This window comes from Pleurodeles waltl, chromosome 3_1 (genome assembly GCF_031143425.1).
Source record: "Pleurodeles waltl isolate 20211129_DDA chromosome 3_1, aPleWal1.hap1.20221129, whole genome shotgun sequence".
NCBI lineage: Eukaryota > Metazoa > Chordata > Amphibia > Caudata > Salamandridae > Pleurodeles > Pleurodeles waltl.
Window position 1 is genome coordinate 1471735039 of NC_090440.1, and position 16370 is coordinate 1471751408.

Consider the following 16370-nt stretch of genomic DNA (forward strand, 5'->3'; position numbering starts at 1 on the left):
GGCTATTACGGAAACTTAGAAAAGTGTTGAACATGTTACCTAGCTCAACGCCTAGAGTGGTGGTGCAAGGAATAGTGAAATCAAGATTGGGTTATGGTAACATGGGCAGTCCTCATTTGTGTTCAAAAGACTACAAGTGATAGAAAATGCAGTTGCACAGATACTACTGAAGCTACCTAAACGCTATGGTGTTTCTAGTGGATTGGCATCCTTACATTATCTGACTGTTTGCAAAAGGATTGAGATTAAGGCTCTATGCATACCCCGTTGGGTGCTGCATAAGTTATTACATCAGATACTATAGCATTTGATCAGCCCTTACAGTTTGAGTAGATCATTACATTCCACCGCTCTAGGGCTATTAAAAGTTCCTAAGATCAATACATCAAGATGCAGAGGACTATATTGCTATTTAGCTCCTAAATTGTGGAATGCTGTACCTGTAACACTAGGAAAGAACAAGGATGAATTAAGTTTTAGGAAACAGCTTTAGACAGTGTTATTTGGTTAAGAGCTGAAGATTCTGAGTCAGGTATGGTAATGCTAGTGTTGGGAGGCCCATCAGGTAGCTATACACTTTACAAGTGCCAAGATAAAAGAAAATATAATGATGTTGTCCTCCAACACTTCAGAAAACGTATTTGCTGTCTCTCTGGTTTCTATTCTTAGGTTCAAGCTGCTTTTCTTGACTGTTCATCTGAAGTTTGCCACACCCTCCAGCTCAGGTACTTGGTATATCCAAATCCATCATATGAAGTCTGCCCTGCAGCCATTCTGGCATGGTCCTTATCTGATCTAGCTCATTACCAGCACACCCACAATGTGTTATGATCTAATTATGAGCTAGGGATTAAAGATAAGGCTATTGCCTTGGTGTCTTAATTTCTAACTGGCAAACTATGGCTCTTAATCAGTATGTCTTCACTCCTTTCTCTCTTCCTCGTGGGTCCTACAGGGATCCTCGCTCAGTCTGATGCAATTCAACGCATACTTAAAAGGCTTGCTACTCTGTTGAAAACCTTTGGCTTCTCCCTAACCTACTACGTTGATGACAATCAAATTGTGGTGTCAGGTTTTTAACAATGATATCATCTGCACCAAATTCCATGACTGTATGCATGCAATTAGTCTATGGATAAACAAACATTGCCTAAAGCTACACTCAGGAAAGACTGAGGTTGTGTTATTCAGAAACCTCACTGCTATTTGGGAACCAATCCTGGTGGCAGGAGGAACTGGGACCTCTTCCCATCCCCAGGACTAAGGCAAAGAATTTAGGAATTGACATTGATAATGAACTAAACTTTGGCAACCAGGTCAATGCAATAGTTTCCTCCTCATTCTTCACCCTGAGGATGTTAAAACAAATTATCCCATATATTCCAGCTAATACCAAAAGAAACTGTCATCATTGCTTCAGTCTTCTCTAATCCTGAATATGGTAACACCCAATATATTTATAAATTTGCAACATCTGAATAGATTGCAGTCTCTGCAAAAGGCGGCAGCTAGGCTTCTATTGGGTTTTCCCAAATTTCAGTCATTTTCCCATGCAATCTATAAGCTACACTAGTTGCCAGTCAGAAGTTGTATCAAATTCAAGGCTCTCTGTATTGCCCATAGGGCCTTGCAATACACTGGTCCGGAGTTTATGAGGCAGGTTTTTGAGTGTTATGAACCATGCTGAAACCTGCGCTCCCCCAGGGCCAAACAAAATGGTAATCCCCAGATTCCAAAGGATGAACTGGGGAGAAATAACTTTCATTACAGGGGAAACCAATTTCTGGAATCATTTTCCTCCACATATCAGGGCCTTGCCCTCTCTGACGTCCTTTAGGAAGGCGCTAAAAGCTATAACTAAGGGTCACTTTCTACTTGTTTCTGAGTCAAGCTAGAGCCAAGACACCTCCGGGTAAACACGCACTCTTTAAATCTCTTCAACATTAACATCAATATTAACATTATAGACTGCTGGCACGGTTCAACACCAGCTTGCTGCACCTCCCGGAGACACCAATGGTGCCAATCTTAGGACCTGCACCAAGCCACATACTAGGGCCCTCTGCCTGAACTGCTGAGGTTATTTTCATTGCCTCCAGCAAGTAGGCCTGATCTCCAAGTTCAAACCTATTTTGCCTCTTCACAGCTGCACAGTGATGTGTCCATCAGCTCTCATAGATGCCACCTCTGTCAGAGGTAAACTGCAATCTCCTGGATACTAGATCCCACTGAGGATCTGGTCGGCTTTCTTTGCTGCTGCATCAACCTCTGGCTTCTGGTGTGATTCTTCACTGTTGTTTAAAAGGGACTTGTTGGAAAGAAAAACTATACCACACCTGTCCTTGAGCAGAGCTGCTCCTGTATATGAGAACACCTACTTGTTGCTTGAGAAATATCACCAAATGATTAATCTTTCTTCATGCTGGATTTGCATGTACTTTCTTGCTTAGGGTTTGGAGGGTGTGCCTTTGATCATGGTGCCCCTCAGAAAAAAACATAACTTGCCTTTATCTGTTTTACCACAGGACGTGGCTGCTGGAATGTGCTTGCACCACACCCGAGTCTCAGTATAACTTCAAAGATGTTAACAATCATTATAATTATTATCAGTCTGACGTCACCCACCTTGCTATTTAAGGACAGGAACAGTTTTGTAAACATTAAGAAACCACTGACTTGAGTGTCTGTGAGGGCCAAAGTGAATGTCACACTGATTTAGAGGCTATAGATCACAAAGTACCCCCCTATGAATACCAACTTCCCACTGGCATGCTGTTTGTCTAATGTCAATATCAAAAGGACAATTCACATTTCATCTGCACTAGCAAACCCTATCCCTGGCTGCCACAAAACTGGACTCAGGTCTACTGGGCAGGTTCTGTAGTCTTTTCCATGAGATATTCTGAAATTCAACCTCTCAAGTGATGATGGGGACACCCTGAAGTCTCTGAAATTAACTTGGGGCTTGATTTAGATAACAACAGGTGGAATCCTTTGTCGCAAACGTAACTGATATCTCATCCGCCATTTTACAATCTCGTAGGATGTAACAGGATTGTAATACAGTGGACAGGATATCCATCACGTTTGTGACGGAGTATTTCCCTCCACCAAGATTAAGTGCTGATTTAGATTTTGGCTGACGGGTTACTCCATCACAACGGTGGTGGATATCCTGTCGTCGAAATATAAATCCAATAGGGAAAATTGGATTTATATTTCGGCAGACTGGATATCCGTCACTCTGTGGCCGAGTAGCCCATTCGCCGAAATCTAAATTAGGCCTGTAGTCCTTTATATTTTGTTAATCAATTATGGTGTAGGGTAGACGAACAGAGAGGTGAGACTCATTGGTCAAACGGTGGAAGAAGAATCTCATGCCACTGACGTTTTTTAAGTCTGCTATCCAATAAACTTTATGCCAAGAAAACAAAAATGCTGTAGAACAGATTAGCTCTCAACTGTGTCCTTGCAGCTAAGAGGGTGTTTGTGTCATAATAGGGTCACTCATAGATGCACTCATCTTCTCAGCACTCCCATCTGTATCCAGGAACAGATTAATCATATCTAGTGTATCGTAAGGAAATTACATGAGATTGAAAATGTCTTAGACTTCAGAGTGAGTGGCATCTGGTCTTGGTCAATTGGAATATTTGGGAATTGGTATTGACGTTTTTTTAAAATAGTATTATCAGTAATAACGTATTCTTATCAAAATAACCCAGTATATTCTGACTAACCTAATTTTGTGTATACTCAAATGTGCTTACAAAAATAAAGGCCTTGTCCATGCTTAACTCCCTAATACTAATGATGAGGATGATAATGTGGTAACAATGAAGAACTTAAAAATAAAATAATCAGGTTTATGCTATCAGATTTTTGTAAATTTTCATTTCACGGTGGAAAAGGGCGAGGCCTGAGAATGCAAATCTTCATGTACCACATATTAACAATTGTGATTCCATTGTTATGGCTGCATAAAGCACACTTCAGCCTTAGTATTAATTACATGATTTTTTTTAATGCAAAGACATTGTATTATTCCATGCAGTGCATTGCACAATTGAGCCTCCCTATTCTAGTAAGGTAGCCTCGTTCCAAAGCTGGCACTACAAAGCAGGAACCCAGAATAGAGTAATTCATCCATTTTATCCTAGCTTACTTTGACAAATATTCTAGGACATCTTGCATCGTTTCCCACCAGAAGAGTCCGACATCTTCTAGTTAGTGCCTATCTGAAGTTTTGTTTTATCATGTGTTCTTTCCTCGATTTGTTTTCATTGAGAAAAAGTTTATAAATGTGTCACCAAAATCTGCGGATATCAGTCACACATGCTTGAACTGACCAGGATGTGAAGCTGTTTTCTGCTGATATGGAATTGTGCCTTTCGCTTTATTTTTGAAGCTTGCTGACTGAGAGCTATCCCCTGGTTCATTTGTTGTACCCCTAATTTTGTGTTCATTTCTCACCTTCAACTTCTAGCCTTGAATCATCCCCATGTCCATAATTATATTCATCTATGCCCTTTCTGGCTCCCATGTTCATTTTCTGTCTGTTCTCAGCTTGAGCTGACCACTGGCTCTCAATCATCCTCAGAATCCTTTTTTACAGCTTTTTGAAAATCCTACCCTTTTCGTTTCCTTGCGTCAGCTGCTTCTGATTACTGGCTTTGAAGCATTTCCGCCAATGAGCCCACATCTCCACTGCGAGCCCTACACCTTTTTTCATGAGCCTGTGGAATTGTTGAACCTGAGCTACCTCTTTTGAGCTTCATTGATTTCATTGTCACCAGTCCTGTCCAAAGTCCACTACGGCATAATCGAGTTGACGCGATGAAACTGAAACAAGGATGAAGCTGAGAAGCCAAAACAGTAGCTGCTTCAAAACGTCTTTCCAACGGGTTGGGCTAAAAGGCAGCAGAAAAGTTTGACACTAAATTTATTTTTAACCATTATTTTGAATCTGTTTCCGTCCATCAGCCCTTTCTACAATTGTGGGCCTGCATCAATATGCCCCATTCCTCCAGGTGTTCCTTGAAACCTTGGGTTTTTGTGTACGATGCAGATTGCATTTTTATGTTCTCGTGTACCTACGCTTCTGTTGCAGTTTGTTATGTTTATTTTTTATGATTTGAATATACTTGCTCAACATTTTGGTCACAGAAGAAAATTAAGGGAATAATCTCTGGTCCATACCATACCGGTCTTACTTTGATGCATGAAGGGCAAGGGTTCATTTCGCATATTATTCTAAGTGGCATATTATTCTGTCAGGTATAGTCATCTTTTGTGTTTATCGGGGCAGACTCGGTAACAAGAACAGCCCTGGGAAAAAATCAAAGTCAGCCCAGTATTGGATCAGGGGTGTGGAGTTATATGAGGTAATTGGGTAGGACTACATAGAGAGAAGTTTAACAATTAATTGATATAATCATGGAAAACAGTAAATAATTCAAAATTAACACAGAGGCCCTCATTCTGACCTTTGCGGGCGGCGGAGGCCGCCCGCCAAAGTCCCGCCGTCAGATTACCGTTCCGCGGTCGAAAGACCGCGGCGGTAATTCTGACTTTCCCGCTGGGCTGGCGGGCAGTCGCCTTCAGACCGCCCACCAGCCCAGCGGGAAAGAGGCTTCCACGATGAAGCCGGCTCGGAATCGAGCCGGCGGAGTGGAAGCTGTGCGACGGGTGCAGTTGCACCCGTCGCGTATTTCACTGTCTGCGCAGCAGACAGTCAAATACATGTAGGGGCCCTCTTACGGGGGCCCCTGCAATGCCCATGCCAGTGGCATGGGCACTGCAGGGGCCCCCAGGGGCCCCGCGACCCCCCCCTACCGCCATCCGGATCCCGGCGGTCCGACCGCCGGGATCTGGATGGCGGTAGGGGGGGTCGGAATCCCCGCGGCGGTGCAGCAAGCTGCGCCGCCGCAGAGGATTCAATGGGGCGGCGGTACACTGGCGGGACCCCGCCAGTGGTGCCGGTCCGACCGCGGCTTTACCGCCGCGGTCGGAATCCCCATTGGAGCACCGCCGGCCTGTCGGCGGTGCTCCCGCGGTCCTCCGCCCTGGCGGTCAAAGACCGCCAGGGTCAGAATGACCACCAGAATGTCTTGCAGATTTTGATAGATTAGAGGTTCGGCCTACCTTAGAGAGCTATGAAACATCATAGAGTGTGAGGGCCCCCAAAGATAAGCACTTCTTGTTGAATTTTATATTGAGGGGCATATTTAAGAGCCCCTAGCGACACCTCAGCGCTGCCATGGTGTGATTTTTTACCCTGAGACAGTGCTAAAGTCACGTTTTCCTTGCGCCATAGTTACAAAGTGCCTCAATGCATGGCCATGCTATCTCATGCTTGCGCCAGGCATAATGTATAATGTATTCAGGGGGGCGTTCACTCATTGAGGGGGACTCAAAAAAATGGAGCAAGGAAATCCAGGAGATTTCCTTGCGCCATTTTTTTAGGCATTTTTAACGGCTGCTCAGAACAGGCTTTAAAAGGAGGCATATCATTATCTGTAGTGGGCCCCATGTACCCTGCAGGGGTAGCGCCAAAATGTTGGCACTACTTCTTAAGAGTACATCAACAGCGTAAAAAAAAAATTATGCTATTGCCCCCTACCCTGCGCCATGGTGCGCCGTATTTAAAATACTGGGCACGCATGGTGGCGGTAGGGGGGCGCTAAGTGGCGCAAGGAAAGTGGCACTGCACTAGGTGCAGCTCCACTTTTCTTAAATCTGCCCTTAATTGAATTATTCTTCATTCTGTTGGCATCTACTGAATGTCAGTTCTAAAAACTGTCGCTCAAAGGTCCTGGCCTTTTATTTAATGAGATTAGAAAATGCATACCATCAATGTTAGACAGGGTTGAGAAATTATCTCGTCTATTGAAATTGATTTTGTTGTAAGAAAAGTATTAAATGTTGTTAGTGATGAATGATTCCTATAGTACTTCAAAAATTAAGGCCCATATTTACACTTTTTTAGCACTGCATTTGCGCCACTTTTTGACGCAAAAGCCGCGCAAACCTACAAAATACAATTGTATTTCGTAACTTTGTGCCGATTTTGCATCAAAAAATGACACAAATGCAAAGCAAAAAAGTATAAATATGGGCCTAAGTCTTTATGTGGAGCAAGGTAATGAATAAAGCTTAGTATGATAGTCAGAAAGGAGATTAACGAGGTGGCAGACCTGTCGCCTAATGTCTATGGAGGATTGACATAACAGAAGGTTTTGATATGGCAATTCAGAAGAACTGGACATGCAAGGTGGCTCTACAGAAGTATGTCCACAATGTTGACAAAATCCAAGATAATTTGGCAATCATTTCTAAAGGCCAAAAGGAATACATTCAAGTCACTAAGACGAAAAGCCTGCTTGAACACACTCAGCACAATCTTTATATTTAATTTTTTCTTTTACATTTTTGCAAGAAATTCCAGTAAGAAAAGTAATGTGAACATAAATTTATGTCTCAGGAGAAGCACAAGTCACTTGGGCCAGATGTAGGAGTCGCATATTGCAAGTTGCAAAACCAACTGTACAACAGTGTAACTGACACTGTTTGAGATTCCCAACGGAGTTGCAAATGACCTACCTTATCAATATTCATGAGGTAGGTAGCAATTTGCGACCCCATTGGAAATGGCTGCACTCACAGTAATGGTGGCATGCTAGGGGGATAGCAGACCACCATATCTGTGACTCCTTTTTAGATAAAGCAGTTTTTTTTTAATGCAGCCTGTTTTCCTCAAAGGAAAACGGGATGCATTTTAAAAAGTAAAATGAAACGTTTCCGTTTCATTTTTTCAGAGTAGGCAGTGGTCTCTGAAAAAATATTTCCACATCCATTCACACAGTGGAAGGGGTCCCGCGGGGACCCCTTCCCATTTACAAATGGGTTACCACCAGTTTGAAATTGGTGGTAACTGCGATTGTTTTGAGTCTAAAATTGTGGTCACAAAAAAAATCATACACCCCACTGTGACTCGCTATTTGGAATGGATGCTCTTGGCATGACCTTTCCAAATAGTGACTCGCAAATCTATTTTGTGTTTCAGTAACTAGATCACCAGATTGAAAAATAGGGTTTGTACATAGCAAAATGCTTTTTTCTTGTTGTAAACGTCCCAATTCTGCGAATGCCATTTGCAACAAGAAAAAAGCTATGTGCATCTGGCCCTAAGTGTACTCCTTCAAAATATGAAGAAAGAGGATCATACTTATCTTGAATGGGCATAACAGTGGTCCAATGTGCAGAGTGTAAGAAGAGATTCTTCACAGTATTAAAATGATCTTTAAAAAATGTACTCCAATTATATCATGAACAAAGGTAGAGGGGGAGCTTGTCTAAGTAATCTTTTATACTCTTTCACTTTAGGTAAACAGGTAAATGTCGAAGATGGACTATAGTCTGCTGTACACCACTTTATTATATTGACAACAATGTTTATCATTCTCAAGCTCTTATGTTGACTAGAGTGTTGACGGAGACAGTCTATTCAGCTAAAACATTTCTGAGTAGCAGTATTATTGATTGCATGACATTTTCCAGTCATTATTTGTCCTTAGTGAATTTCATTGTTAGAGACACACAGAATGGAAGTTGCTTATAAAGATGGAAAGAATATGTAAGTGACATTTTAGTAACGTTTCACCAGGCTATTAAAGGTTTAGGCATTCTAATTGACTGAACAATTTGATAAAAACAATTGAATCTAAGGCTTAAATGTATCCCAACACAATTTGTCTTCACTAGAGGAAGTGGTAGGGAAGGGAGAAGAATGACGCTGATACAATGTTTTGTAGAAATACGGTGCCCAAAATGTAGATCTTCCAACAATGGAAAGTTGGGGTATTTGATGGTGAGTGGAGAAATAACTATCATATACACTGTACTTGAGCCCTTGCTTTGTTATGTAAGAAAGGTTAATCCTTCAGTCTCAAAAACGTCTATTACTCAATCTTACAACAATGGCATCTGATGCAAAGGGTGCCACTTTACCTTTCAGAAGTGGTGCATTACCCCCAAGGAATGGGAAGGGAGGGTTAGGTTAATCAATTATTTACGTCATGTATATTCAATAACAGACACTGTTGGACATCCCCCTATTCGCTCTCCAACATGTATGTCATGTATCTTCAAGCACAATTTGCATGTGGCACAGGCACAACCTCACAAACACTAAGGATGACATAATATGAGTGCACAGTCTCACAATGCAATGCATTTTACTGTAACATTACCTCATGCACATGATGAATGACTAGGAAAAGATGTACATCAAACACTGTACATATATTGAGAGGTTCAGTATAACTAGCAGGTGAAGAAAGTAAAAATAATATTTTTACTAAATAGTATGTTTAGTAAATTATGTTTTGAGCGCAACAAATGAGCTTTACTTTTAAGCTGTGGTTACCTGCTTTCAGATACATACATATTTCTATAAGTAAAAGCTGTAGTATTCACATACATGATATATTACAAAATTTAGAAATGCTCCTTAAAGTACCCAGTTTTGCCAAATGATTTTATCAAAACATGGAAACCTAATTTTTTTAAAATAATGATAATTATATATCATGAAAAGTGAGAACAAATGTTTTTGTCCAAATTGATAAGGATCAATTGCCTCACTAGGATTAAGGTCAAAAGACTATAATGTATATTTCATAAGTTTCATGTTACTTTATGTTGATGATATAGTACTGGCATGTTCTGTGTTTACTGCAGCATTAATATAATCTGCCACATATAATGTGTTTAAAGAAATCTACACCTAATTGCGCAATATTTTATAAGCAAAACTCCGGCCATAATATATAAGTCAGCTAATAGTTATGTTATTGATGTTCTGACATACAACCACCTTACAGATAAAAATGAACATTGTTATTCATACAAAAACTAAATACAAAATCATTCTCTACCCAAAATGAAGACCATCATTCATGCTGAAGAGTTGTCCATCCTTGATGAAAAAAAGGTTGGATGGCTGCATTATTTTCCAAACTGCATAATCCTTCTTAAAAAAAAACATTGGAAATCTAACATACTAGTGTTAAATGACTTTCAAATTCCATCTTTGATGCTGAGGGACGCTAGCTTATAGAAGTATGGCCAACACATCATTTTAAAAAATATGTTGCCACCACAATCCTATACAGATGAATCTGCGACACCAAGCCCCACATTCTGATTTGTACTGTACCTAACCATGATGAAATCGCATGCAATTCTACCATTACTTTCTGGGAAATCCACTCGCATACCTTGCAATTACAGGTTAAATCCTGTGGGATGGTAAATTACTATGTAGGTCAGATTTTTTCAGTGACAAAACCACATGGCACTTCCAGTTCCATGGGGTTTAAGGCACATGTTTATGATCTGCTCTGGGAAGTTGTTACGTGTATGCATGGACCTCTGGATGGGGTGACTGACAAGATAGGTGGGGGTAAGGGACAAGTAGGCAATGGAAGGCAAAAATGTAGTCTAACATGGTGAGCATTGTATATCCCCCTGTGAATGAAAAAAAAAAATTACAAATTCTGCTAATTACATCATCAATAAAATTACAAATAACAACTAAAATTCAGAGGTTTAAAACATCTTATAAATGATACAGACTACATGAACATTTTGCCCCTGGTTTTAAGTGTGACACATAAAAAACAACTAAAAGGTAAGCAGATGAAAGGTCTGGGAAGAAAATGCAAAAAGAGGCAGGTCTACACTACGTGTACACTGGTAAAATCAGAAAATCAAAGCATAGGAACACAAAATTCATATCCAGCAGGCTAACATCTCAAGTTGAATGTACTCACAAACTTCTCCAGCAACCTCGATTCCAAAGTGGTGGAGCGAGGACCCTTCTTGTGCCAACACATCTACCCATTGGTGCTGAATCTGAGACTGGTTCCCGTCAACACTACTGATATCTGAAAAGTGAACCTGCACACTATGCACCTTTCCCTGGCTAACTTGGCACCAAGCAAAAATCATCGCTATTTGATAGTGGAAGGCAAGCCCCCATCTTAGACAGCATTTGGGGAGCCATGGAGCAGGCAGGGGCAGCTGGGCCATTACTGTGAGGGTTCAGGTTGCTTTCCAATGATGTCATGGTATGTGTCAAATTACAGCTCTGCAAACTGGGCTAAGTATAATCCTTTCTACACTTGCCTCTCAGTGTAGTGAGGACACGTAAAAACAAGGGGACATATTTAAGAAAAGTGGAGCTGCACACATTGAAGCACCGATTTTCTTGCGCTCCTTAGTGCCCCCTAATGGCAATATGTGTGCGCAGTCTTTAAAATATGGCACACGATGATGGTAGTTAGGGGACTAGCTTCATAATTTTTACGCTAGTCAGGAGCTTTGAAGGAATAGCGTAAACAATGTTGATGCTAATCCTGCAAAGCCCATTGAGGCTCATTGCAATAGTGTGCCTCTTTTAACGCCTGCTCAAACAACATAGTACACACAGCATGACTACACACAAACACCACAACCAACCATCGCAAACAATTCCACCCTACCAAGCACCCTACACTGCACCCTTACACACACAACACCCACCCCCACCCACAACACAACCACCACTATGTCCCATCAAAAGCACCCACACTTCACAGACAATGAGTTGAGGGTCATGGTTGATGAAATTGTCAGGGTAGAGCCACAACTGTTTGGAGCACAGGTCCAGCAAACCTCCATTGCCAGGAGAATGGAGTTATGGCAGAGAATTGTCGACAGGGTGAACTCAGTAGGCAACCATCCATGCACAAGGGAGGACATCAGGAAGAGGTTGAACGACCTATGGGGAAGGTTAGTTCCATGACATTGAGACACCAAATTGCTATATAGAAGGCTGGCGGTAGGCCCCCACATCCTCCCTCAAAGTTCACATCATGGGAGGAGAAGATCTTGGACATCCTGGATCCAGAGGGCCTGACTTGAATACCCGGAGGACTGGACTCTGGTAAGTAACTACTACTTCCCTGGCACAACTTACTCCCATCCAGCATGCTTCCGCACCACCCAAACACTCCCCTATTCACTCTATCTTCCACTACACCTTCTACCTAATCACCTAATGCCCCTCTCCTGCATGACATACCACCACCCAGCCACAATGTCCACATAGTCCCTGGAAAATGCACGGATAGCAGTGCCAATAACAAACACTATGACTCCCACAATGCAGTAGCCCATCTACAGCCAAACCTGCTATGTCCACTTCACAGCACAACTTTTGCATGTATGACTATTGCACTAGCTACTCCAACTGGATGTTTTGACTGAGGACCACTACATGGCAATGACAGCAATGCAATGGCACTACACAATGGCAAATAAGGCCAAACACAGCCACAGCATTGTACCAAACTAAATGGCTACTTATCCAGTTCTACAATCCTGAAATGGACTGAACATGGGCTAGAAAGTAAGAATGTTAACACCAGGTACCACATGAACACACAGGACAAGTTACCAACACATCCCTCTTCCAACTTGGATCCCATGCTGCAATCTACAGCATTCCCCCCCACGTCTAACAAGCCTGATTTGCCACGAGCAAACAGGGCATACCTGCCATGTGAACCATAACACAGGACCTGAACCCACCCACCCACTAAAAGTTACCTACCCAGATTAACACCAATCCTTAATGGAGCATGGTACACATGTCACAATCCACTATCCACAAACAATGCATGCAGTGCAGTGCAGCATCTGTCATTGTCATTGCTGGGAATCATGTCAAGACACTGTATGCATCAGACAAAGAGACAGCCAATCACACCTCCACCATGTAACTCTCTCTCACTCCATCCACAGGTACCCCTGCCACTGCTACCTTGAAGAGGGTGCCAGAGACAGCCATCCCTCCTCAGAATGAAGGCCCCAGTGAGGACAATGCTTCTGGATGTCTGGACATTGACAGCCTACCTGGCCCATCTGGGACATCTGGTAATTCCACCAATCCCTGCCTCACACTGCCCACATAAACCCCCCTACCCTTTGGCATCAACAGCACAGCCAACCCTTCGTCGCAAAATCTGTGTCCCAAGAACAGTTCAATCAATAGTGTGCCCCACAATACCGGGACCTGAGTCGACCCCTCACATTCAAGACAATGAAAGTCCTGGTGACACTGGGAGTGGGCACACTGTGCCTGGGGTACAGGCACAGGGGGGCAGGGGGAGTGGGAGGGAACCTGTGGGCCAGAGGATGGGGCCCCCAAGGGGCTCAACTGACCAAAAAAACATCTCCCAAGGCCTGGGACCATACCAACAATCCCAGGATGGGCCAGATTATCACCTTGTTGGGGGAAAACCAAAGGTCACATAGGGAATACCACCAGGAGGTCATGCAACAGTGGCAGGCCCACAATGCCACCTTGGCCTCCATTGCAGGGGTAGTCAGGGACCTCAACACCACTCTGCGTGCTTCCTCCACCCAACAGAAGGCCCCTTACCCTAGCCCCATAACAACTGAATCATTCACATCAGCCGCCGATAGTGGAATGGAGGCCCTGCCAGGGGAACCACAGGCCCCTGTAGCTGATGAACCCCCCGCAAATGAGGACGTCCATCCAGATATCTGGCTGGAGCAGATGCCAAGACAAAACCCACTGCCAGAAAGAGAAACTCTCGTGATTTCTTGTGTGCCACTTAGACACCCTGTTGACTGTTTAATGACATTACTCCATTTTCCCATAGCCCTTTGACACTGGACCAGTGCTACTTACAGATGTGCCACCTTCTCTTATAATTACAACTATCATGACCCCACTCATCACCTGATTTTTTGTTCATATATCCCTGTTTGCCTATTAAACGCTATTGATCACTGCAACTGCAAATGTGTCTTTATTTGAACATGTACAATTGTTTTGTCAGCAAAGTGTGATGTGGGTATGCCCTCCTAAACCAACAGGCAGTGTAATGGACAGCAGAAGGAGGCATCCTCTGCAGGATACACAGTACAGCAGATATGTCCCATGGCAAATGTAAGGAAGAGACTAGTTCAGGCACATGCTACAGTGAAATCATTCATCCAATCTGCAAAAGAGACCATGACACAGAGTTACATCAGGATAGAAGGCTTTGTGCCACACGAAGCACATACGCAGTACTCAGTTATCCCGCCCATTGCAGATAGCCACCAAAGCAGGGCAGAACAGATGACATTGATATATCCCCAGTCACAGGAAAGACATGACAATACACTGTAACTGCCATCCGTCATGTACAAAACTTCATTCTGTATACAGTTACCAACTGCTAATGAGCATGAATGCCTCAAGGCACAGGTAGCAGAAACATTGATTTACAGAACACAGTCAGTGGGTGGAATAACATGAGGAATGGAGGATGCAGGACACATAGCTCAACACAGGTCTGTCCATAGGAGACGTGAAATTAGCAGCCTGCAATGAGTACACATGTTAGATAAGATACATGTCAACTCAGCACCTCACATTTAAACACTCACCTACACCAGCACACACATAGAGATAGGAACATATTATAACACCACTGATGAAACTAATCAGGAGGACCATTGTCAGCAATCAATGTGGATACACATCACTTGCGAATAAACACAGTCAGCACATCCATATGTCACTGGAAGTACTGATTGATGAGCTCAGTCCTAGAGTCAGCTGCACCATCCTCATCTGCCTCTTCATCACTATCCATGTCTGCATCACCAGCCACTGGTCTAGCTGCCTCCTCATCATCAGCTAGCAATGGTATCTGAAGTTTCAGGGCAAGATTGTGGAGCATGCAGCAGGCAACTATGATCTGGCACACCTTTTGGGGGGTGTAGAGGAGGGCACCTCCAGAGACGTCCAGGCCCTGAACCTGGCTTTCAGAAAGCCAAATGTCTTTTCAATTATACGCCTCATCCTGCTGTGGGCCTCATTGAAACAGAGTTTCCCTTCCGTGGCAGGGTACCTCACTGGTGTCAACAGACAGGGAAAGTTAGGATAGCCAGAGTCACCTGTGTGTATAAAGGTAGGACCAGTGAATATGGAGGTAGAGGCATAGGGAAGAATCTGATGACAGGCGCCATAACAGAGACAGACATCCAAATGCATACATACCAATGAGCCAAGCTGTCTCTCTGTGTAGTCGTGCCATCATGTGGGGACAATGCTGTTCCTCAGAATGTAAGAGTTATGCACAGATTCGTGAAACTTGGCTGTCACCTGTGTGATGTACTGGTCTGCTAGACACACCACCTGTACATTGATCAATTGATTGTTTTTCCTGTTCCTGTACATCTTTTTATTTGCACTGGGATAGACCCAGGTTATACGGGTGCCACCTATGGCCCCTATCACATGAGGGATGTGTCCCACATCATAGAAGTCTGCCTTCACATAGGCCATATCTCCACGTTGGGGGAACCTGATGTAGCTGTCCAGGTGTTTCAATAAAGCACACAATACATCCTTCAACAGAAGACTGAACATGGGCTGTGACATCCCTGCTGTCAAGCCCACTGTATTCTGAAAGGGCCCAGTGGCCGGAAAGTGTAGCACTGACAGGACTTGTACTGTGGGAGGGATGGCATAGGGATTACTTATGACAGGTAAGAGATCAGTCTCCAACTGGCACATAGATCCATGATGGTTTGATGATTCAGAAGATAAATCTGAATGACATTCCTGTCCTCCGTGGTTGCAAGGTCAACTAGTGGTTGGTACACAGCTGCATGTCTCACTCTCCTCATGGCAGGGTATTTAGGATAGAGAGTAGACAGTGTACTCAGTGATGGGTATTTCACACATGTAAGCATTACATGTCATCATTACACACACCAAACAATGTAGACATTCCTCACACTGCTGACACATACCATTATGGGCAAGCTGAAGTGTCACAGTGACATCCATGTCACATGCATTGGCTAAACTATGATGGCACAACACAGGCCCACTCCACACTTTGCACATAAATATGTATGTCACACTTATTTAGAAACTGCAAGGCATGATATGTGCACAAAATGGTATCCGCCTGGCCTGTTGTACAGGACAGTTGGGAGTGACCTAAGTCCGCCGGCATATGTCATTGTGGCAGAAGGCGCCCCAACTGCTGTGCAACTTCTCATTAGATAACCTGCCTATGAGGCAGGGTCAATGGCGATCAACGCCGGCGGTGACAGTCCTATACTTGGCGGCCGTGACCACCATTTTCTGCAGACTTGCTCACTTGACTCCTGACACTCCTGCAAGCATGACCTCCATGAGCTGAGCTGCTGTGTCCTATTTCTGGGAGCCATAATGCCACACCCTGCAGGCGATAGGGCCCCAGCCTTCAGCCCAGAAGAGCTGGGAAGCTTGT